The sequence below is a fragment of the Theropithecus gelada genome, chromosome 13 (assembly GCF_003255815.1).
Source record: "Theropithecus gelada isolate Dixy chromosome 13, Tgel_1.0, whole genome shotgun sequence".
NCBI classification, from domain to species: Eukaryota; Metazoa; Chordata; class Mammalia; order Primates; family Cercopithecidae; genus Theropithecus; species Theropithecus gelada.
The window spans coordinates 100,233,998-100,260,612 of NC_037681.1; the positions used below are offsets into that span (position 1 = coordinate 100,233,998).

General features: G+C 38.2%; 1 protein-coding gene across 1 annotated transcript in view; it reads left to right on the plus strand.

The window, feature by feature from the left end:
* CTNNA2 (catenin alpha 2) overlaps positions 1-26,615 on the plus strand; it is a 1,475,417-nt gene that overhangs the window by 160,997 nt on the left and 1,287,805 nt on the right. The window contains exon 4 of the mRNA XM_025354028.1: positions 23,411-23,591. The gene's annotated coding sequence lies outside the window, so the exon portion shown is untranslated. The remainder of the gene's footprint in view (positions 1-23,410; positions 23,592-26,615) is intronic.

Here is a 26,615-nt window from a genome sequence, read left to right on the forward strand (position 1 = left end):
CTATGATGTACATATGCCACATTTTTAAAATCCTATCCACCACTGATGGACACTTAGGTTGATTATATGACTTTGATGTTGTGAATAGTGCTGTGATCAACATACGAGCACATGAATTTGTTTTATATAATAATTTCTTTTTCTTTGGATAGATACCCAATAGTGGGCTTGCTGGGTCAGATGTTAGTCCTATTTTTAGTCCTTTGAGAAATCTCCATACTGTTTTCCATACGTGGTCTACTAATTTATGTTCTTACAAACAGTGTATAATCATTCCCTTTTCTCTGTATCCACATCAATATGTTGTTTTTTGACTTACTAATAATCATCATTCTGACTGATGTGAAATGGTATTTCACTGTGGTTATAATTTGCATTTCTCTGATGATTAGCAATGTGGGGCATGTTTTAATATGTTTGTTGGTCACTTGTATGTCTTCTTTTAAGAACTGTCTGTTTATGTTCTTTCCCCACTTTTTAGTGTTTTTGTTTGTTTTCTTGTTGACTTGTTTGAATTCCTTGTGGATTCTGGATATTACTTGTCTGAGACAATTTGTAAATTTCTTTCATCCTGTAGGTTACCTTTTTACTCTGTTATTTCTTTTTCTGTGCAAAAGAGTTTTTAGTTTAGATAAGTCCCATTTGTCTATTTTTGTTTCTGTTGCATTTATCTTTGAAATGTTAATCATAAATTCTTTGCCTAGGCCAATGTCCAGAAGAGTTTTTCTTAGGTTTTCTACTAGAATTTGTATAGTTTGAGGTCTTAAATGTAAGACCTCAAGCTATAGTTACATATAATCTATCTCTTGAGTTAATTTTTGTATATGGTGAGAAATAGGAGTCCAGTTTCATCCTCCTGCCTGGAGCTAGCCAGTTTTTCCCGATACCATTTACTGAACAGGATATCATTCCCATTGTTTATTTATGTATGTATTTATTTAACTTTTATTTTACAATCAGGGGATACATGTGCATGTTTGTTGCATAGCTATGTTACATGATGCTGAGATTAGGAGTACAAATGAGTCTGTCACTTAGGTAAAGAGCACAATAGGTAGTTTTTTCAACCCCTACCCCTCTCCTTTCTTCCCTGGTCTTGTATTCCCCAGCATCTATTGTTCCAATTTTTATGACCATGTATACCCAATATTTAGCTCCTATTTATAAGTGAGAACAGGTGGTATTTGGTTTTCTGTTTCTGTGTTAGTTCACTTATGATATTGTTTCCAACTGCATCCATATTGATGCAAAGGACATAATTTTATTCTTTTTGTGGCTATGTAGTATTTCATGGTGTATATGTACCACCTTTTCTTTATCCAATCCACCATTGATGAACATCTTATTTGATTCCATGTCTTTGCTATTGTGAATAGTGCTGGAATGAACATAGAGATACATATGACCTTTTGATAAAATTACTTATTTTTCTTTGGTATGATATTGCTGAGTCAAATGGTAGTTCAACTCTCAGTTCTTTGAGAAATCTCCAAATTGCTTCCCACAGTGGCTGAACTAATTTACATTCCTGCCAACAGCATATAACTGCTCTCTTTACAGCCTTATCAGCATTTGTTATTTTTTGACTTTTTAATAATAGCCATTCTGATTTGTGTGAGATGATATCTCATTGTTTTTATTTGCATTTCTCTAATGAGTCGTGATAATGAGCATTTTTTCACGTTTGTTGGCTGCTTGAATAATTTTTTTTCTGGTTGGTAGGTTTTTTATTACTAATTCAGTTTTGGAACTGTAATTGGTGTGTTCAGGTTTTCAATTTCTTCCTGGTTCAGTCTTGAGAGGTTGTGTATCTCCAGGAATTTATCCATTTTCTCTGGTTTTCCTAATTTGTGTGCATAGCAGTCTTCAAAATAGTCTCTGAAGATCTTTTGTATTTCTGTGAGGCTGGCTGTAATAATATCTTTGTCATTTCTGATTGTGCTTATTATTATATCTTTGTCATTTCTGATTGTGATATTCTCTCGTTTTTTCTGTATTAATCTAGCTATCAGTCTATCAATTTTGTTTATCCTTTCAAAAAACTAACTTTCGGTTTCATTGTTCTTTTGTATGGATTTTTGTGTCTCAATTTCATTCAGTACTCCTCTGATGTTGATTATGTCATACCTTCTACTAGCTTTGGGGTTGTTTTGTTCTTTTTCATTCTAGTTCTTATAGGTGTGATCATAGATAGTTAATTTGAGGTATTCCTAGCTTCTTGATAACTTCTTTAAAGTGTTTAGTGCTATAAACTTTCCTCTTAACACTGCTGTATTACTCCATTCTCACACAGCTATAAAAACATATCTGAGACTGGGTAATTTATAAAGAAAAGAAGTTTAATTGGCTCATGGTTCTATGAGTTATTCAGGCTTCTGCTTCTGGGAGGCCTCAGAAAACTTACAGTCATGGTGAACAGCAAAGGAGAAGCAGTCATATATTCACATCGCCAGCAGGAGAAAGAGAGTGAAGGGGAAGGTGGCACGCACTTTTTAAACAGCTTGAGAACTCTATCATGAGGCAGCACTAGGGGGATGGTGCTAAACCATTAGAAGCTAGCCCCATGATCCAATCACTTCCCACTGGGACCCACGTCCAACACTGGGGATTGCAATTCAACATGAGATTTTGGTGGGGACATAGAGCCAAATCATATCAACTGCTTTGGCTGCATTCCAAATATGTTGGTATGTTGTGTCTGATTTCATTAATTTTGAAGAATTTTTTAGTTTCTGGCTTAATTTTGTTTACCCAAAAGTTATTTAGTAGCAAGTTGTTTAATTTCCATGTAATGGTGTGGTTTTGAGATATCTTCTTGACATTGACTTCTATTTTTATTGCACTGTGGTCAGAGAGTGTGTTTGCTATAATCAATTTTTAAAATTTATTGAGATTTGCTTTATGGCCAAGGATGTGGATAATGTTAGAGCACGTGCTGTGTGCAGGAGAGAATTGTGGCTTGTTTAAAGTCTGTTTTATCAGAATAGCAACAACCTCTCTTTTTTGTTTTCCTTTTGCATATTAGATCTTTCTCCATTCCTTTACTTAGAGCCTGTGAGTGTCATTGCATGTGGAATGGGTTTCTTGAAGACAGCATACAGTTGGGTCTTGTTTCTTCATTCCACTTGTCATTCTATGACATTTAAGTGGGATGTTTAGAACATTACATTCAAGATTAATATTGATATGTAAAATTTTGATCCTGTCATTGTGTTGTTAGCTGATTGTTTTATAGACTTGATTGTGTAGTTGCTATATTGTGTCTGTGAGCTATGTGCTTAAGTGTGTTTTTGTGGTGGCAGATATCATTCTTTTGTTTTCATGTTTAGCACTCCCTTAAGGACCTACTGTAAGATCAGTCTAGAGGTCATGAATTTCCTTAGTGTTTGCTTGTCTGAAAATAATTTTATTTCTTCTTCACTTATTAAGCTTAGTTTTGCAGGAAATTAAATTCTTGGTTGGAATTTCTTTTTTTTTAAGGATGTTAAAAATAGTCCCCCAATCTCTTCTGGCTTGATAAGTTTCTGCTAAGAAGTCCTATGCTAGCCTGTTGGAGTTCTCTCTGTAAGTGACCTGGCTCTCCCTCTAGCTGTCTTAAAGAAATTTTTCTCTTTTGAGTTGAACTTGGAAAACCTAATACCATTGTATCTTGGAGATGATTGTTTTGTATAGCATCTCATTAGGGTTCTCCGAATTTCTTGAATTTGTGTGTCAACTTCTCTAGAAAGACTGGGAAACATTTCATAAACTATGTCCTCAAATATGTTTTCCAACTTGCTTATTCTCTCTCCATCTCTCTCAGGAATGCCAATAAGTCATATGTTTGGCTTCTTTACATAATCTCACATTTCTCAAAGGTTTTGTTCATTTTTTAAAATTCTTTCTTCCGTATTTTTGTCTGACTGCATTGATTCAAAGGACATGTCTTCCAGCTCTCCGATTATTTTCTCAGCTTGGTGTACTCTATTGTAAATATTTCAAACTGTATTATAGAATTCCTGTAATGAATTTTTCAGTTCCATTTGTTCAATTTTGTTCTCTCTTAAAATGGCTATTTTGTCTTTCAACTCTTGGATTATTTTATTGGATTCCTTGGATTGGGTTTCAATTTTCTGCTGCATCTTATTGAGCTCCAGTTGTGTCTACACCTACTCTCTGGGAGTCTCCCTGCCAGCTCAACTATCCTTGGGCATCATGGGATCTGTTGCACCTAGGATCCCAGAGGTCCACTGTGAGAATGAATTGCCCCACAGTCACTCCACTCACTACTTCCCTAGGAGCTGTTCAGAGCCAGGAATGAGTCCTGGTAGTCAGCAATCCCATGTAGGATTCCAAGCTTCCTTCCTCTACAATGTCAATGCCTCTCTCTTGACTTGCAGTATTTTCTCTCAAAAGATCTGTTTAAAGTATGATTACTTACCCCACATTTTGATCTCACTTGGTAGGAGAGGCTCTCTTGGCTGTTCTATTCATCCATCTTTTCCCGCTATCTGTTTCTATTAGTTATATTGACTTTGTTGAAGATTAGTTGGTTGTAGTCATGTGATTCTGTTCTGGGGCTCTCAATCCTGCTCTGTTGATCTATGTGTTCATTTTTGTACCAGTACCATGCTGTTTTAGGTACCATAACCTTGTAGCATAATTTTAAGTCAGGTAATTTTGATACCTCCAGCTTTGTTCTTCTGCTTAAGGTTGGTTTGGCTATTTGGGCCCTTTTGGGGCTCCATATGAACGTCATGCATGTTTTCTAATTCTGTGAAAAATGATGTTGGTGATTTGATAGGAATTACATTGAATATGTAGCTTGCTTTGGGCAGTATGGTCATTTTAGTGATATTTTATTCTTTTAATCCATGAGCATGGGGTGTTTTTCCATTTGTTTGTGTCATCTGTAATTTCTTTCATGAGCATTTTGTAGTTCTCCTTGTAGATATCTTTCACTTCCTTGAACATACCATAAAATTAATTAACCACTTTAAAGTATACAATTTACTGGCATTTAGTACAATCACAGTGTTATTTAATAATCACCTCATCTAATTCTAAAATATTTTCATCAGTGCCAAAGGAGACCCAGTATGGACTAAACAGTCACTCCCCATTCCTATGCCCTAGCTCTTGGTATCCTCTAATCTGCTTTCTGTGTTTATGGATTTATCTATTTTGAATATATTAAATTAATGGAGTCATAGAATATATGTATCCTTTTGTCCCTGACTTCTTTTACTTGGCATAATGTTTTCGAGTTATCCACATTTTAACCTGAATCAGCACTTCATTCCTTTTTATGGTTGAATAACATTTCACTGTATGAGCATTCCACATTTATTCATTTATCTGTTGATGGACATTTGGGTAGTTTCCACCATTTGGCTATTGTCAGTAGTGCTGCTGTGAACATTCACGTACAATTACTCTTTTGAATGCTTTCTTTCTATTCTGTAGGGTATATTTAGGAGTGGAATTGCTGGATTATAAGGTAATTCTATATTTAACTCTTTGTATAACCACCTAACTGTTTACTAATGTGACTGTAGCATTTTACAGTTCCACCAGCAAAGCACAAGTGTTCCAATTTTTCCATATCTTTGCCAACACTTGTTAATTTTTTTTCTGTATATATGCAAATATAAATATGTAAATATATATACCTATATAATTATATTATAAAGAAAAAATATATATATTTCCTTTTTATATATATCTATCTTAATGGGTGTGAAGTGGTATATTGTTGTTTTAATTTGCATTTTTCTAATTACTAGTGATGTTGAACATCTTTCATGTGCTTATTGGTCATTTGTTTATTTTCTGTGGAGAAATGTTTATTTTAAGTCCTCTACTCGTTTTTTAATTGAGTTGCTTATTTTTCTTGTTAAGTTGTAATAGTTCTTTATACATTCTTATTACTATAACCTTTTCAGATATATGAATTGCAAATATTTCTCCCTTTTTGTAGTTTGCATTCTTGCTTTCTTGATAGTGCCCTTTCATAAACAAAAGCTTAAATTTTGATGACTTCCAACTTATTTATTCATTCTTAACATGAGGTAAGAGGACGAGATACCAAGAAAAAGTTGAAAAGTTAAGTGGAGTGTTTTGCATTCTTGCTACTCTGGAGATAAAAGCAGAAATGCCAACAAGATGGCTTTTAATTTGAGGCCAACCAGAGTGAGATAAATCCAGAAAAAAAAAATACAACCCAACCTCTAGTTAGCTTAGTTCCTAATTGGCTAAAGTGAACAGCCTCCAATCTAGTTGCCTCACAGAAGAAAAGTCCACCATCTAGAACACTATAGAACTTTTCTATAAAAAGATAGCACCACCCAGAACACTACTTTCTATGCAGGATCAACAGATAATATATTTGCCAACACTTGTTAATTTTTTTCTACCATGTATATCAAGAAGTAGGAATGGAAGTTAAAAACCAACAATGGAATTGATACATTAGAATTATAAATAAAATATATCAGATAGAGATTTAAACATAATTATGATTAAATATTCAAGAAAACAGATGACAAAATGGAGAATTTCACTAAATAACTAGAATCTGTTTCAAAAGAATCAAATGGAAATTATAGAACTGAAGAATACAATAACTGAAATTAAAAACTCAATATAGCTGGATGCATTGGCTCACATCTGTAATCCTAACACTCTGGGAGACCAAGGCAGGAGGATCATTTGAGCCCGGGAGTTTGAGACCAGTCTGGGCAACATAGCAATGCCTCATCTCTGTACAAACAAAAAAATTAATTAAGTGCAGTGGCATGCATCTGTGGTTTCAGCTACTTGCGAGGTTGAGGCAGGAGAATTGCTTGAGCCTAGGAAGTCAAGATTGTAGTGGGCTTATATATTTACATCACTGCATCGCAGCCTGGGCAACAGAGTAAGACCCTGTCTCAAAAACAAACAAACAAAACTCAAGAGATGCATATCAAAGCTGGCTAAGCACAACTGAAAATACAGTTAGTAAACTGGAAAATAGATCAGTAGAAAATTCTTGGACTGAATCACAGAAAGCAAAGTATTGAAAATTCAGTAAAGAACATAAAAGACATGTAGAGCAAGGTAAAACAATTTAATATAAATGTGATTGGAGTTCCAGATAGAAAAGAGAAAGAATGGGCAGAAGAAATATTTGAAGAGCTAATAACCAAGAATTTCCTTCCGACTGAAAGATAGCCAACCAAAGACTCAAGAATCATTACAAGTAAAAATCCAGAAAATCATACCTGAGCACATCATGCGAAGCTGCTAAAAAGCAAAGATGAAAGAATAATCTTAAAAGCAGCCAGGGGAAAGGATACAATGCCTTCGAATGAGCAACAGTAAGGCTGACAGTTAATTTCTGAATAAAGAAAGCCAAAAATAATAAATAATATTATTAAAATTGGAATTCTATAATCCAGGAAAAAACCATTTTTTTTTTTTAAGCGAAGAAGCTGCTGTAAAACATCATTGAATTTCCTACATAGATATGAGTTCTCCTTTGCTGCAATCCTAAATCTTGGCCTTTCCCTTGACTCTACCCTATTTTACTGGATGCTCAGTCAAGATTCTGTTTTACTTATTTTTCCATAGGAATTCATTATCTTTGAGTCATAATACTTTTTAAAAAATCAAAGATGGAAATTTTTTTGATGAAGATAAAGTAATTTGGTGAAGATAAAAGAAATTTTTCTTCTTATTAAATGACAACCTTTGAGCTTGTTGATTCTGTATTAAAAACTCCAGCCTTGAGTGAAATTTTTTTCTTTTTTTCTTTTTTTCTTTTTTTTTTTTTTGTTTAGATGGAGTTTTGCTCCAGTCACCCAGGCTGGAGTACAATGGCACAATTCAGCTCACTGCAACCTCCTTCTCCTGGGTTCAAGCGATTCTCCTGCCTCAGCCTCCCAAGTAGCTTGGATTACAGACATTAGCCACCACACCCGGCTAATTCTTGTATTTTTAGTAGAGATGGGGTTTCACCATGTTGACCAGGCTGGTCTTGAATTCCTGACCTCAGGTGATCCACCTGCCTCGGCCTCCCAAAGTGCTGGGATTACAGGCATGAGCCACTGTGCCTGGCCAAGTGAGATCTTATTCAATATAACTGTTTATTTGTATCTGTAAAGAAACAAGCATTTAGTTGGAAATTTTCTCTTAAAACAACAACAAATAACCTAAAAAGGAGGACATGCCACATTGAATTGGTAAAGCAGCTAAGCAGAGGCTTTGGAGGCCAAAGACCAAAGTATTTCTTTCAAGAAACCAAAGCAGCAGCCAATTTAAGTCCAAATTTGAGTCTAAATATCCTAGGTTTTTAACTCTAAATATCTTCATTTTACAGATAAGTAAACAGAAACTCAGAGAGTTTAAATAATTTGTTCAAGGTCATTCAGCTGTTTAGTGGCAGAGCCAGGAACTTAAGTTTTCCATACACTTCCAATTCCAACATTCAGAGACTCATAAGTAGCATGGTTTGTATTGCCAAAAGCTCTCTAACCCAAATAATCTTCACCGCAGAACATCCAGTGCAACAGACTCAGATGAGTTCATTTAAAAATATATTACAGTGCCTACTATAGGCCACAGTTATACCTACTAGATATAACATACTAAGTTATTAAATCCTGGAAACACCTGATCACTTATATTCCTGAATTAGTTAACTCAGCTTTTGAGCGTGACATAAGAAGGTGGGACATGAAACAAACAACTTTTGATACAGAGGGAATGGAATAATAAAGAGAACTAACTGTGGAAGCCTGATTTGGAACAAAGTGGGAGATTACATAAGAAAGTCAAGTACGATGTTGCCGCAAGAGGGGTGTTGTGACATCTATGGCTAAATTAAAGGGGCTGGGACTGAATTCTAGAAAGCTTTTATACACTTTATAAATTTCTTTAAGTCTCAATTCTCTCTAGGTAGTTTCATCTGTCTCATGAACCAATCCTGTTAGAATTCACAGGGCCCTAACATGACACACCTGGTGAGAGAAACCCTATTTCAAAAATGATGTCTGAGATTCTTTCCGTTGCCTTTCTTCCAGGTATTCACATCTTATAATGCCATAAATGTGTCCTGTGATTTTCTAGGCATGGCAGTAACATTTATATTCAACCAGGTTAATAGTTAGCAAGAAGGCTCATGCTAAATAGGAGCAAAACCCCTTCATGGGAAGTCCCTGGAGAGAATTACTCTATAGATCTGCAGAGGATTAGGAGCAGGTGCTTAGAGCTAGGAGACATTCCTAGATCACTTACCCTCAAATGCCTCACTTTCAGAAGAAGATAACCAAACACCAAATAAATGTTAAACTACATGTTTATGGCAGAAAGAGGTCTTAAAACTAGAGCTCTTGACTCAGTCTGAAGGTTTTTTTTTTTTTTTCTGTATTACTACTTAAGTGATTCACTAGTATAATAGGGGACCCCTGACAATCTTCTGAACCACTTCAGGGAATCTGTAAGGTTACACTGTTTTCATCATAATATTAGGGAATTATGTGCTCAAGAATACAGAGGACTGGGAGGTTATCATCATTCTCATGGGTAATGGATGTGTGCTTAAGCAGGCTTGTAATTTAGAATTTATCTAGTTTTATTTCTAATGTGGCCAATATCAACAGATTAAACATTATGTAAACAATATCTCTTTTGAGTACTTAGTAATTTTTAAGGGAGTCAAGGGTCCTGAGACCAAGTTTAAGAACCACAGTTACAGTTCCACAAATATAATTAAGCTACTATTATGACTAAGACACAGGGCTGAGAACTTTCTTTGCCCTCAGAATACATGGTTCTATCCTATGAATGCTGTGCGAAGAGTTCAGAAGAGGAAAAGGTCATATTATAGTTAGTAATAGATTCATGAAAGAGACTGATCAAGAAGTGGGTCTGGAAAGATGAGTATTTCAACAAGTGGTAATCTGGAGCCAGAGTATTTCTGGTTGAGAGAAATGTACAATCAGAGACAAGACACCGAGGAGCATATATATTCTGGTCACAGTCAGTCTTCCTGGGTGAAAGTGTCATGTGGATGAAAAGCAGTAATAGGGGAAACAAAGAAATTAGATGAGGTTAAGATGTAAGGAGGCTTGAGCGCCAGATGGAAGCATTTGGACTTATTTTTAATCACCATGATAGTTCATTGTGTAGATGATAGACAAAAAAAATGCTGCCCACTACAGAAAATAGAAATAACTAATGAGAGGAAATACTTAGAGCTTTCTTCAGTCATAGAGCTGATTAAGGGTACGGGTAAAGCATTTTAAGGGAAAACACAAAAAGTCAACAGGAAATGTAGAGGATGAGGGTAAAGAAACACACCTCAAATTAAGTCAAGATCTGTCCATCATCCTGACTAGTTGTCTAATCATAGCAAATGTCTTTTTCTGTCTGGATATTCAGAGAGACCCATGGCTAAGATCAGTAAAACGTACATGTACTTCCCAAAGTTGCTTTGAAAATAAATTGAGTAAATAAATAGCAGTCAGGCTTTGAAGATCACAAAATGCCATATGAATGTATAGATGTTCAGCTACCACCATCTGTGTTGTCAGTCTCAGTGGAAGGCTCATTGATATAACTCAAGAAGGTGGGAGGTCAAGGGTTTTAAGCATGCACAGGCCTGAGGAAACCACAAACTCTTCCTCGCTTTACCAGGAAACAGGACTGGGACAATCTGTTTAGCTATTATTACTTTCTTGGGAAGATCATTATTTTAAAAATAACATCTTTTGGTCCTATATTGAAATCTGCAGTAGAATGAATAACTGGACCCTTTAAGAAATGCTACCCTTTAATTTTATTTGTTGTTTTATTGGCTGTTTTTTAGTAGATAATACATATACATGTTAAAGATTTAGACAAGCAAACAAGAGTATAGGGTTAAAAGTATTCTTAAGTTAATGGTAAATCTAATTGGGTAGATAAGTTATGCTTCATCACGATGAAGTCCAATAGGAAGCTTCCCATTTGGCAGGAAAAAAAGGAGACAATATCAGAGAGACGAATGGGAAATGTAAATGACAACACAGATTAGGGTACTTTGATCTCTTTCATCATCTTTCTGAGCTGTTAGAGTGTAACAACTTCTTGTTTTTGTCTATCAGGTATCATTTTACACAATTAGGAGAGAAGTTAGCTGGTGTTCATATTCAATATTCCCTGACTAGCTGCCAGGGTTCTCTAGAGGGATAGAACTAATAGGATATATGTGTAAAGAGGAGTTTATTAAGTATTAACTCACATAATCACAAGGTCCCACAATAGGCCATCTGCAAGCTTAGGAGCAAGGGGAGACTGTCCAAGTCCCAAAACTAAAGAACTTGGTCCAATGTTTGAGGGCAGGAAGCATCCGGCATGGGAGAAAGATATAGGCTGGGAGGCTGGACCAATCTAGTCTGTTTTCACATTTTTCTGACTGCTTTATATTGCAGCCACTCCGGCAGCTGATTAAATGGTGCCCACCCAGATTAATGGTGAGTCTGCCTTTCCTAGCCCACTAACTCAAATATTAATCTCCTTTGGCAACACCCTCACAGACACACCCAGAATCAATACTTTGCATACTTCAATTCAACCAAGTTGACACTAATATTAACCATCATACTAGCCAAAATAATTTTTAAAATGCCTGTAGAATGATATCATGGTGGTCAGCAAATGTCCCATTTGGAGCTTAATCAAGCCTCTCCAATCAAGCAGTGACTATACAAAGTCAGCTGTGCCAACCAGGGTCAGCACTGTCTTTTTTAATAAAACCCATGGTCTAGCCCTAGTCCTGGCAAACACTTTCATTCATCTTACATCTTTTTCCAAATGCACTCACAAATATTCCAACTCATAGTCATAGCTTTTTTGTTGTTGTTATTTATTTTTAGTTTTAAATCAACAAATAAAAATTACATATATTCATCATGTACAACATGTTTTGAAATATGTATACCTTGCTGAATGGTTAGATCAAGCTAATTAATGTATTCATGCAGGTATCATCTGTTTTAATGAATCTTCCATGGTCAAGGATTAGCAAAAGTGGACTAAGGGGCTACACTGGTAGCAAGTGAATTCACTTGTGGAATTCTAGATTCATCTAGAAACCCCAAGGGATTTTCATGCCCTTGAGTAGATATAGTAATCATTAGTGCTGTTCTCCAAACGTTCCCATTCTCTTTACATGATGATGTTGCACTTCCCAGGCTCTTAGGCATGACCATGAAAAGTAAACAGAAGAAATATAGACCAATTCTAGGTAGACATTTCAATCAGAATCATGTGATTTGGCACAGCAGTTTTCCCATCAGCTGTGGTAACCACAACATTTCTGATAGTAGCAGCTCTACCAGCCTGAATCCTTGACAAAGGATGACACAGAGCATAGCCTCCATTTGACCCAGAGTGGTCAATGAATTAGTTTGGAGGAGAAGTAAACCTTTTTGTTTCAAGCCACAGAGACTGGGGGCTATTTGTTACCACAGCATTACTTAGCCTATCCTAACAGACAGGAGACAAAGGCAATGTCATGAAAAAACAGAGTAGAAATTGTTAATGACACTATCTTGGGCATCAGACAAATTTAAGTTCTAACCTCTATCACTTCCTAGCTGTGTGGTCTTGGGACTGTTACTTAACTCCTCTGTGTTAACCTACTCCAGGCTTCTATGGCAAAATGTCACAGGCTAGGTGGCTTAAACAACAGAAACTTATTTTCTCACAGTTCTGGTGGCTAGAAGGCCATCATCTAAGTTACAGATGACTCAGTTTCTAGTGAAGACTTCCTTCTTGGCTTACAGAGAGCTGCTTTCTCACTATATCCTTACAAGGTAGAGAGAGAACAAGCTTTCTAGTGTCTCTTTTTTGAGGACACTAATCCCATTGGATCAGGGTCCCACACTTATAATCGCATTTTATTTAATTATTGCCTTATTCTAAATACAGCCACACTGGGGCTAAAAGCATGAACATGGATTTTTAAAAGGACACATACATTCAGTCCATAAAACCCTCTCGGTCGTATTTCCACATTGCTTGTTTTGATAAATAATTTAACATATGTAAAGTGCTTGTTCTAGTATCTGTCTCTTTGTATGTATTTATTATATTTAACTTCATTTTCTATAATCCTCCCCCAGTCAAAAAAAATCTCATCATATAATATAGAAAACTGAACCCTCTTACATTGTATATAATCAGCTGTCACTGAAGTGTCCCATCTGACACTTGGTTAGGGACCATCTTTGAAACACGAGTTTTCCTTTGCTGCTCTTAATGCCCTAAGGCCAAGGTCCTTAGATTGCTTTTCACTTTTGTAGTCTATATAAGCCAACTCATTACAGGCCCGAGGAGCAAATGAATTATACAGTACAGTGTTACCACTAAATCAACACCGTCCAAGAAGCAGTCCAGGACAGGCAATCACTCTCCTTGGGCCAGGCTAGAATGCAAATGAAAGGCAGAGAAGCAGGTCAAAGAGGATTGAATGTTACTGAGAAAGTCATTGAAAATAGCTAACTCCTGATTGGTAAAGCTCCTGGATCACAGTTTCAATCCTTAATGTGACTTTGAGCTGGAGAGAAAGCATTAAATCTAAAGGTACCCTTAACATGCATGGGGCACCGCACTGCCATAGCGAATCATGTGTATTAAAGTCTTTCACAGTACCAGGTCTTGGAGGAAAACAACTGCCTGCAAGCAATTTTCAGGCTCGGCAAATGAGCTAAGTTGATTGTCGATAAAGGAGAATAAATAGAATACTCTTAACTTATCCTCTGCCAAGAAAATTAGGGCCAAAACCACCAAGACAATTATTTGTGAAGGTTCATAACTGTGTGTCCAGTTGGGGTTATAGAGTGACTTGTAAGATGTTGATTTCTTCCCCAGCGTATATTCAATGAGCAGCAACAAACTTCTCACATGTTTAAGTTCATACAGATCCACTGTCACTGTAGGGTCAGTCATGTACTTAGGAGATCTACAAATAAGTTGTGATTTATAGGGTTCTGCGAAAATCTACTCTTTCAGAATACACAGTTTACCTTTTGCTAACTAGCATGATGTTGGGTTTTGAAATTCTGTGGGTAAAATATGATTCTCTTCACCTTTGACAAGAATAATACATTAAACAAAACCAGCATCTTGGTGGGAATTTGGGTCATCTTTTGTACAGAAGCTGGAGAGTTCTTGACTGCTTTAGGTTGAATAAAGTCTACAGTAAAAACTTCAAAAATTTCAAAGACAGTGTTAGCTAGGCTTCACTGAAGCCTGGAGAAGACCCAGAGAAAATGTAGTCTCCTTCTCCATCAACTCTAGTTTTATGTCAAAAGTAGATTTCTCATGTAAACTAAAGACTGAATTCTTTGTAAAAAGGGGTAAGGGGTAATTGTTTAGGAAGAGGAGGAATAGGCAGAAACTCTTTCTTAATTTCTATTTAAATTTTGTATTTTTTTTGTTTCTTTGATTGCAAAACATATAATTGCAACATCGCTCTTCATAATTATCCTAGCATCTTGAATCTTATGTGGGATTTATATTTTAGCATTGCTTGGTATGTGTGAAATATTTGAATAGGCTGGGCACAGTGGCTCATGCCTGTAATCCAATACTTTGGGAGGCGAGGTGGGTGGATCACCTGAGGTCAGGAGTTTGAGACCAGCCTGGCCAACATGCTGAAACTCTGTCTCTACTAAAAATACAAAAAAATTAGCTGAGCATAGTGGCGGGTGCCTGTAGTCCCAGCTACTCAGGAGACTGACAAAAAAATTAGCTGAGCATCATGGCGGGTGCCTGTAGTCCCAGCTACTCAGGAGACTGAGGCATGAGAATTGCTTAAACCCAGGAGGCGGAGGTTGCAGTGAGTCGAGATAGATCACGCCTACTGCACTCCAGCCTGGGCAACAGAGAGAGACTCTATCTCAAAAAACCTGAAAAAATTAAACCTGCAAATGAGAATTCAGAAAGTGATAAGATAATGGCCAAGGATGGTATCTCACACCTGTAATCCCACCACTCTGGGAGGCCAAGGCAGGAGGATTGCTTGAGCCCAGGAGTTTGAAACCAGCCAGAGCAACATAGTGAGACCTCCATCTCTACAAAAAATTTTAAAAATTAGCCAGGTGTGGTGGTGCATGCCTGTAGTCCTAGCTACTCAGGAGGCTGAGGCAGGAGGATGGCCCGAACTTAGGAGTTTCAGACTGTGGTGAGCTATGATGACACCTGCATCTCAGCCTGAGTGACAAAGTGAGGCCCTATCTAAAAAAAAAAAAAGGAAAGTGGGGGGGACATGACAAGATGATTCCAAGATTTTTGTTTTTTGTTTTTGTTTTTATGATTAGAGATGAGAAGGAAAATGTGAGTGTGACTCCTTCTTTGTGGTTCTTTCAGCTGCAACAACTTTGCTTTGTGCCCTCTATCTCGTGCCAAGAGAGCCCAGGGAAGGTAATGTCTCCTGGATCATATGAAATGTTTCTGTGACAGTCACTGTAACTCACACCTTGATTTTTCCCAGGTCACTGGCAAGTGTGATGGATTGTAATTGCTGCACATTCTCTTTCTCAAGGTTACCCGGTGAGGGTTAATGTTCAGTTCATCCATTGGACTTATGAGGTGGAAGAGAAAATTTCTATTAGGTATTCTGCAGCATTAACAAAAAATTAGAGAATATAGTCTGTGCTCCTAAAAGAAGCCTCATTGTACTCTGCTAAAAGGCAAGAGCTCACACACAGTAGGTCATGAGCGTGTGTCACGTGGAGGGCTAAGGAACAGCTTCCCTTTGATAATGAAACAAGCATTTAGCTTACCTAAGAACTATGCAGAGTGAGGACAAGATGTGTCATCTGCAAAACAAAAATAAATAAATAAAGGCAGATTTCTAAAAGGCACACATCATTCAGAATTAAATTAATTCAATTAATTATGATGTTTTCATACAAGTGGAACATGGCCTGGCTAGGAACAAAGATTCTTCTTCCTTATATTAGGAGCTATGACCTATTTTTCTGTGTTTGTGGGGCCTGTTTGGTGTGTGTTGTTTTTTTCTAATTATGTTCTCTTTTTGAGTTTTTCCCTGCCAGGGCACAGTGAATACCAAAGGAAGAATAAGACGGAGGGCTATTCCTCAGTGAAGCAGAGTTTACAACCCTTGTTCATTTTGGCCAAAGGCCAGCTGACTCTAGTTTACCTAACTTGTAGAGGGTTTCAGAAAAAAAACTGGAAGTAATATCGTGCCTTTGAGTATGGAGACAAAATTCTAATATCATAAGAGAGTCATCAGAGGTTAAGGCAGATAGAAGGGTTCATTCATTCAACATTCAACACAAACTGTGAACACCTAACATTTGCCATGTTCAAAGAAGGATGTTCTGCCTTAGACTAAAATCCATTCCTGTGAGGGAAGAGAAGCAGCAGGTATTTTCATACCTATATAAAGTGTGTAGTATATCAGATACGATTACTGTGAGAATAAGAAGAATTGTTGGGTGAGTGGGAAGTGCTATTTAATATAAAGGGTGGTATGGGAAGGTCTCACTGAGACATTTAAACAGAAGGATCTTATTATTGACCAAAAGTTTTATGTCCTCCTCAAATTCATGTGTTTAAACCATAACCTCCAATGTGATGGTATTTGGAGACGGAGCTTTTGAGAGTTAGTTAGGATTACATTAGGTCATAAGGGTAGACCCCTCATGGTAGGGTTAGAGGGCCTTTAATAAGAGGAAGACAGAGATCCTTTCTCACTCACTCTACTCCCATGCATCACAGAAAGGCCATGTGGGGATGTAGCAAGAAGGAGGCTGGCCATCCAAAAGCCAGGAAAAGGGCCCTTACCATGAACTGAATCAGCTAGCACCTTTATCTTGGACTTCCAGTCTCCAGAACTGTTAGAAAATACATTTTGGTTAAGCCAGCCAGTCTGCAATATTTTGTTATAGTAATCCTAGCAGATTAAGATAGGACTGAAGAAGGTGAGAGAAAAGAACACGCAAATAAGGGGAAAGCATCCCTGGCAGAAGAAACTGAAAGTGCAGAGGTCCTAAGATGGCAGTGTGCCCCATTTTCAAGGGACAGCAGGGAGGTTAGTGGGACTGGAGCCAGGCAAGCAATGGGTAGAGAAATAGGAGATGATTTAGAAAGCTAATGGGGGAGGGAGATTCTATGAAGCCTTATAGACCACTGTAGAACTCCAGCAGAAGAGTTTGTGGTCTGACTTTCTTGACAGCTGAGTTGAGAATCAACTAGAGGGGAAAAAGGGCGCATCAAGAACCCTTAGATGACTGCTTTCATCCAGGCAAGACATGGGCTTTAGAGATAGAGACGCCAGGTTGGCATTTACTCTGGCAATTAGAAATTATGGGCTATGAGGCATTAGTAAAAATGAGTAACTGATATTAGACAGTTTCTAAGGGTCAGATCCGGGGCTAAGCAATCTACATGGATTATCTCAATTACTCTGGTGAGATAGGTGCCATTATTATAATCTGCAGTCTATAGATAAGGAATGTTCTGCATCTTCATTTTTTATATACTAGAGAAAATGGTACTACCTACCTTACAGAGTTGCGGTAAAGATGAAATGCAATACTCCATGTAAACCACTTAGCTCAGTACCTGACACAGGATATAAGCTCAATAAAAGATGACAATGGTTATCATTTTATGATTTCATTAGGACAGATAAAATTTTGTTCACAAATTACCTATCTGTGAACATAGAAGACTGAAAAAGTCAGTACTCTTCATCATGCACTTACCTCAGTTTCAAATCAAGAGAAATAATTAACACAAATCTGAGAAGCAGACTTTCTATATTTAACGAAAGACTCCTTTTGACAAATCTTTCTATGGTCTTTGCCTAGAGCAACTAGCACCTCCATCTATCTGCACTGGCATTTTTCTCCTATTCTTGTTTCCTTCTCAGAGCTATTCCTTTCCAATCCTGGCACAATGTTTCTTACTCTTCTGGGCTAAATTTCATGGCTCTCCCACACTTCTTAGAATTCCCTTCTGTAATAAAGCCTTCCCACAGTGTCACCCCATCCTGTCCTGGACATCTTCCCGGCATTTCACCACTTAGCTACTCCATAGCCGGACACTGTGTGGATTTCCTCTTTTTCAATGTTATCTGATTATTTCATTTGGAGCGGGTTCCATATTCTTGGAGACAACACTGATGCTTCTCCCAAACCGCCATGGGCTCTCTGAACCTGGAAATGGAAAGACATCTTTGACATTGCCTCTATGAGACACATGACAGGCTTACTAGACAGGGAGGTGGCACACACACAGCGCTGCCGGGAATTAAACGCTACACTCTTCCTTTTACCCTGAAATGGAGCATCCTACTGAGTCACTCAAGGTGGTACGTATAGCCAACTTAGAGGAACACTTCATTAACAAAGAAATTAAAGCTTTTTATCCAGTCACTTGTGTCACTGGGTATCACACTTTATCACTTTGTTTAGATAAAGCTTTATTGGTTTAAGAGCAAAAATAGGTTTCGTTGTTGTTGTGGTTGTTATTATTGTTTTCCCTAAAAGGGAATGATGCTGCCACTTGAAGAAGAAAATCTTTCTCCTGCCAGAGTCCCTCTTAACCTTAGCTGGGGGAGGTGATCTTTAACACTAACTATTAAAGTTTGAGGCCAGAGACTGGTGCTAATTCACCCTGACCAACCTCTCACACAGCCACAGAATTCTCCCCTGCACACCAGGGCACCTCCACTGGGTGCTGTTGGCAATAAGGGAGTGGAGAAGGTAGAACGTGAGAGGCCCTCAGTCTGCCACTCCTCTAGTCAGTAGCCTTCCACTCATAAATGAATAAAAACGAGAGTCATTTTTAGATTCAGGATTTCCTGGGGAGAACAACAATTCCAGCCCCAAACTTCAGATGTCAGCAAAGAACAGTGTGGGCTCTTTATGTTCCTCAAGAACATGCACACTGAGCTTCCCCCGCAGCCCCCAAGCACTGCCAGCTGCCGCTGCTGCGATCCCAGTGTCTGAGTTTGCGACTCGCCAGGAGATTGTCTGTTCCTGCTGCTTCCAATATTGTCTTGGCCTTTATGAAGGCACATGCATACGACTGCAGCGGCACCCTGTCTCTGGCCCATTGTGGACGTGAATGCTCTTCCAGCGTGGCTCCCCTGTGACAGGCACCTGCTCAGCAACCTACAGGTAGGTATCAATGCCCCAAATTTCCTTTCAAGCCTTTAGGGCTCACCCAACATAAATATCACACACTCCTTGAACAGCAACCTCTACTTTCATCAGATACGCTGATCTACTTTCCTCCTAACACTCCTTATACCTGCCTCCACCCTTTGCCCATATTGCTCCCATTTACCTCCACTGGGAGTATCTTCCCTTGACCACTTATTTAAATTCTGCCCAATGTTCAAGACATAGCTTAAGTCCCACCTCCCCCGAACACCTCTGGGATCACTCCAGTCCTCAGGGTTATTACAGTTATAATTGCTAGCATGTAGTTTCACAATTAATTGTCTTCTCCCTGTTTTATGTGTTTGCATATTATCTACAAGGTTGTAAGATACTTGAGAAAAAGATCCAGATATTTTACTACTGCTCAATCTAATTCTGGCGAAGAGGAGGTGTTCAACTTTATGAAGCTACAACTACGCCAATGCCTTATAGAATGTTAAATAGAGGACAGGATTTTGACCTCAGCATCAGAGCATACAATGATAATCTGGTACTCCCTCTCATAATCCCTGTGAAAGTCCACATTCCCTACACAGAGAGAAAGAATTAGGCTCTCTGGTTTTGTTTACTATAATCTGAGAATAATTCTAACCCTGCACTGAGCAAGGACAGATTACTTAACTTTCAAAATTGAAAGATCACTCAGAAATTATGTAACACAAAGGCAGAGAAGAAACTTGAAGCCCAAAGAAGTGAAGTTTCCTGCCCCAAACCACTGAGTGGATGAATGATAGAACCAAGAACAAACCCTCAAGCTTTTCGAATCCCAGCCAGAACTCCTGAGTAAATATTTGCATGTTGCCCTTCTGCATTTTCTTTAGGTCTGGATGATAGCAGTAGAAAATCATTGGAAAAATGCTTTCTGAGTGCTTTCTCTGCCTCTGGCTCTATGCTAGGGCATGTGGGCTCTGAAGAAAAGGAAATAAAAATAAAATGAACCTATCTTTGCACTCAGGACTCCTGAACTCCCTTTATTATTTTTTAAAGCAATGATTTTATTTATTTATTTATTTTTTTGAGGCATAGAACCCACTGAGAATATAATTAAAATTACAGGCTTAGGGAAATGCATGTATCCACGAACCAACAAAACACTGTGCTTCACTTTAGAGTTCTGCTGAGCTCTCATACCTCCAGGTTATAGTCTCTTTTTGAAATTTTCAAAAATAGAGGCATGGTTTTATAATTTACGGAGTCCAGATGTAGCCCTCACCTTTTTCTCCTCCCTTTTGAGTGACTGGTGGGAAGGCAGCAATCACAGTTTCATCATTTCCCTAAATAAATAAGCACTTCCCTGAGTGCCTCAACTCCATTGCTCCAGATGTCACACTGGATGAATGGCTCATTTAGGGCTCAGCAGGACCCAGGTCATGCGCTGAGCTGATCAGCTTTTCTGTGTCCTGCCCTTGCCACTCAGAGAAGCTTTTCTGCCACTCTGCCTGCTTGGAAAATCCACACTCCCCTTAGGAGGCCTGGAAGACGAATAAGTTCTAGCATGGTTCTGGCAAGCCTGGGTAAGAGGGAAGGGGTCTGGTGCCTTCTCTTGGGACTTTTATTAGACAATACTGGTGAAAGGCCCCCGGGGTGTTTTAACTGCTGGCTCTGGCATTAAAGATGCGATGGAAGGAGCACTTCTCTCAGAAGCCATATATCATGAGGCTTCTCCAGACAGGAGAAAGTGGGAAACAGATGGAGACGAGCAGGCAAATGCACCGCAGGGACACAGCTTGAGTAGGAGGGTGTGAGGAGGCAACTGAAGCTATCGGCAGCAGCAGACAGAGGGAAAAGACTCACGATGTGGAACCGACATATGGAAAGTCGGTGTGGGAAACAGAAGACAGGACCCAACAGCAAGAGACTTATTCTCACAACATGTAGCACCAAGAGATGAACCAGGCTCCTTCCCTGGCAGACAAAAGAAACTCCGTCACTGCTGAAGACTTATTTCTGCACCCAAGAAAATGAGTTGGCCTGGAAAGGGTTAGGGTAGGAATTCCCTACCATACTTTGCAGGAGAAACATGGTTAAAAATTCTAGGTCTTGCTAGAGTGAACTACAGTCCCAGATTGCCTGGAACTACCCCAGTTTTATGGTTAAAATTTCTAGAATAATTTCCTGTCAGTCCTGGGCAAACTAGGTCAACTGGTGACACCCCTAGTGATTCTGATCTTTTAGTTTTCAATGAAACCCGGAAATCTGCAGCACTACCCAGGACTCCTGGAGATTCTGGTGCTAGGAAATGGGAAAGTTGCTCCACTGGGGACACTTATAAGTACTGCACATTTAATCCCCGATATAAGCTGTCAAGATGATCTAGAAGAGGGAAGAATAAAAAAGGAAGAAAAGCAGAAAGAGTTGACGGTTTCTGAAAACTCGAAACCAGCCATTCTCAACCCTTTGAATCCCATGGGAAGCTTTGAAAACCATGGATACCTGGGTCTTGCCTGGACAATTACATCAGGTTCTTTGGGGTGAAACTGAAGTGAGGCCTCAGCAGTGGCACAAGTGAGAATCATTGTTCTGGGATTCCTGATTTCCTGATTGATGGCATCTGGTGGCAGGCAGCGAGACGTACTGAGTGCCTACAGCTGTACAAAATAGCCCTGCACCCTAGTTGACAGGAGAAACGAAGTCCCTGTTTCTCAAGTATTATTTTTCCTCCTCAATGTCACTGCCCAGCAAAGAAGCAGTCCCAGGTCATGTTAGAGTTACCTACTCATTTGTATTTAACCTTACCCTCCAGGAATTACAGAAAATAAGTCTGCAGGAAATGTGTCCAGGTCTTCTCCATGCCTGAGGTAATTACGTGCTCTGTGTATATCATCCTACTCAAGCTTCTACCATTGAAAACCTTGAAAGCCAGTCATCTACTTCTTTATTTTCTGTGGCTAATAGAAAGGGGAAAAAGGATTTCTGCAAAAGTTGAAAGAAAACTAAAAGATTCCTATGCAGGAGAGAAGGATCAAAACTGGTGATAGAATATGACAAAGAAGAGAAAAGAAAAGGAGGAGAGAGGAGAAGCAACACAAAGGGCTGTTTTTTAGGACAGAGCACTTGAATCAACACCTCCCCAGAATAGAAAGACATTCAACGGTAAAAACCAGAGATTGACAAGGACAGTTACTCTGCACCAAATGAAAGGATATATGGTATGGCATTGATTACACCCAAAGGCTATAACGCAATTGAATGTTAATTGGCAGAGGCCTACCAAAGGTATACAATCTTGAAGGACCCATCAGGAAAAAAGAGATGTTGCTAAAACTTTTTAAACCTGGACTTCCTTCCCACTTCCATAGGTTCTTCAGAAGACAAACAACTCCCCAGGTTATACAACTGGGAAATATAGCTCCTTACAAATGGACAGCGGCATAGTATAGAAACCTAATAAAAGATAATAAGGTGAATAAAAAGGGTGGTATAATCCTTGGAAAAATGTATAGCAATATGAAAATTTTTGTAATAAATTGTTATAATGGTTTGCATTGTGAATTAGAATAGCAAATACTTTGTTATAGAGTACTTACATTTTATTTTTTAGCTATCACAGCTCAAAAGTAAATGTAGACATGTGACTATGGTACCTTCTGGCTAAAGTTTGCATCTTTACCATCAGAGCAATATTTATCAGGTTTATTTATTAACACTCTGTCTCCAATTGGCTCTGTGCAATGTGCAGACAAACAAACATACAAATGAATAAGTAAAATATTTTTAAAGTATTCCTGCCCTCTAGAACCTTATACTCCCTGATAAATATTCTTACTGAAACATACAGAATACTATTAAAGTTAGTGATTCGTACCTGCAGAAGAAAAATATGCCCTTTTTTTGTAACAGGAGAATGCCTGAATAATGATAGCACTGAAATTGATGCCATCATTATCAGCTTGCATTTTTCAAGCACTCAGTCAGTGCAGGGCAAAGAACTGCAGAAGGGAATACAAACAGGGATAAAAAGCAGGCTCTGCCCTAAATGAGCCCACAGTCTGGATAGAGGGAGAGGAGGTAAACATACACAAAAAACGGTAACTCCCTGGAAGCGTTTTTTAAATACCCAGTGAGTTACACAGACCTTAAATGTGTTGGATGGCAGTGCAATCCCAAGCTCTTACAGGTGCTTTATGGTGTCTAATTGTATTCGTTATCATATTTAGTTCTTACAATAACCAGTTGATATGAGTGTTATAATCTCCATCTTACAGATAAGAAAATTGAGACCCAGAGCATTTAAGCAGCCACCCTGGAGTCACAGAGACTTAAGTCTCAGAGCCAGCACTCAGGATGTGCCAATGGAAGCCCGGCCTTGGAGTCCAGAATGAACATCAGAAGCAACCCAGCCATGGCAGGAGACTGTCCATGAATGTCATCTGGCTGAACCCAAAGGCAAGGCTTTTTTAACTTATCTCATTCAAGCTTGTTCTTTATAGTCTTTCACTAACTCCAGTTAAGAATATTTCATGCTCATGATAGGATTTGCCATTTTTCCCATTTGCCAAGTCCCTGTTTATTCATCATCATCACCAGCAACAACAACAGCAGCAGCAGCAGAAGTAGAGAATTACTTGTTCAAGTAGTAAAACCTTCTGTGGAAGTCTAGTGCATAAGAATGCATACCTTCCCTGTCTCTAACCCTCTTCTTTTCTAAAATTAACATCTCTGAAATATAGAAAGACATGCAAAGGGGCATGGATCTGGTATTTTAGCTGCTACAAAATAAGCACAAATACAATAACAGGGCAACTTCATACTTTTGTCATTACAAAATCTAAGACTGATTCATGGACTGACATGCAGGAAGAAATAAAATTCTTTATCTCCTTCCAAGGGAGAAGGTTTTCTCAGTTGCCTGGGAATAAGCATCGTTAGAGTAATATATATGTATATATTTTTTTCTATTGTGCTTCTTTGGTTTTACATTTAGTCAACATTCTCTATTATTCTGAGCAATAGACTCTTCTGAAATTTTCATTTCTGTAGATGATATGTATTTTTTATCTTTTTTCCTGTGTCTTCATTGATATTTTAGTAGAAATTTGGGAGATGATATATCAGCAGCAACTAGCCAAGCACCATTTTAAACTAAAATCCAATGGAAATTTAATTTGATTGCACTACAAATGTTAACTTCATGAGATTTTTTTCCTCCCATCACGTGTGTCTCTCCTTCCCATTAGGCATATTTGGATAGTGCAAATGGGTGACTTGACTGGAAGCAGAAAGAGATTCATTCCATTCCAATTTTGAATATGACAGTTGTGAAGACAGGCTCATGACCTGTGTGCCAATTTACAATCTAATAAAAATTTAAATGCTTGAATTATTAACAGAGAGTGAGGGATGGAGCTTAGAATGGAAACATTTATAATGAAGTGACTATTTTCAGCATAATAGAGTTGCTCATTTTTGGAACATCCTACATGCATATTCCTTGTGGTTTCATAGCCCGTAAATTGTTTGTTGCTGCATCTCATTTTGAATTCTCTTTACTATTTCATTCTGTTCTGCATCAGCAGTCAGGGCAGCTGTGGGTACTAACACAGTTTAATTTTTTAAAAAATCATACGCTTTACAGTCAGACATACCTGGATTCAAATTCTGATTCTGATTTTTACTTGCATTGTGAGATCTGATAGCGTGTTTCATCTTGTTGACCAAGTTAGCCTGCAAGAACTACCTTGGAAGCTTTTTGTAAGAATTGCAGTAAATAAGTGAAAATATTTCTGACAGTGCCTGGCATGTAGTAGTTGTTCATTAATGAGTATAAGAGCTTTTCCCCATCCTTCCTTCTTTCTCCTGCCATGTAATGCAGAAGAAAGAGTCCTCAAAGATCATGCATTAATTGATTCAATAAAGCATTCATTCATTCATTCATTCATGTGACATTTATACAGTGTCGACTCTAGGCCTTGGAATTCTCAGGACTAAGAATATAAAAAATACCAAGACCTTCAAAAGTGTTATAGACTAATGAAGAAAATATAGCTGTTAAAAATACTCTATACTACGGAAAAAAATGAATGATATTAAAGAAAGATGTTTAAGGTATTACAGTGACACGAAGCAGATATTTTCTTGGTACTTTTGAGTATGTCACTTAAATCCTTTGAGTTTCTAATTTTTTAAAATTAGATTAACAAAAATATATGAGTCACTTCAAACATGCTGGTGCAAATCCTACGATTTCTTTCAACGAGGTTGAACTACAGGCCATTTTACCCAAACTCATACGTTCATTCATTTTAAAAAGTGCATCCTTGGAACAAGCATAATCAAGGAATGCTTAAAATGAGTCTGGCCTATAACTCATGACAAAGACTTGTATAAAGAGATGAGCTTAGCCAATCTGCATCCTACCAAGAAAAACCATAAGAATCAGACAATTAGCATCAGGAACTGAAAATGAAAGCATGCCCAGAGAGGAGAAGTCATAAGGGATAGTCAAGGTTCTTTTGGTTCAGGAGCAAGCTGCAGGTAGAAGGAAGCTTGAGTTAAGCAGAAGATGGTAGATGAGGTTAGAAATAAGACGAAATAAGGATGAAGAGTAGAGGATGAGAAAAGCAGCCAGAGTTAAGGTGCAGCAGACACCCAGAGAGGGATGGGGAGGCCAAGAAAAAAAGAGCATTACAAAGAGAGAGTGCGTGCAGAAGTGAGTAGGAAACATCAAGAGTGGGCTGTCCCCAAACTGCTTTTGTTTCAACTGATTTCCAGTTCTAAGTCCCATGTGATTTCTGATCCGGTATGTTTTTGTTTAAAACCTCCTACCTGTATTACTGAATAATTGAATTTATCTATGTTGAGTACAGCCAAAATAGCCCTTTGTTGGTTGTTAATTGCTATGTTAATATAAGGTATCAGGGCCAGTAGTGATGATATGCTGATCTTCATACAGGGATATAACCCCATCCCAAAAATAAGGAAGAGGCATGAAGTTGTGTCTCCTAACCTGGAAAGACACTATGCTGAACAATCCATACTATGCTGTACAAGGCCCTCGACTAAATCCCCAAATGATATGCACTGGAGTACACTAGAAGGCCAAAAGAATTTTTTATTTGTACAAAGCTGATTAGCCCATAATTGTAGACAGACAATTCACCATAGGACTTTGAGTTTCTGCAGATCTTGCAAGCAAGTAGCCAACTGCCATTTTGTTCTAGCCTATCTTTTCTAAGGATGGTTTTATACAGGCAGTTTTGGAAGACAGTATCTCTCTCCAAAGCAGAGGGCATATTTGTTTGTTTCCTTTCCAGAATAATAATGGTAATATTTCCCTCTGGGGAAAAGGGCATGTTTGCTTTCATTCCATCATAAAAAGGTTGGGTTTTCTAAGCTCAGGCTTCTTTGGTGCATACTCATTGAATACACAGCATCTATCCAAGTTTCTCTCTATTGTCTGCCATAGCACCT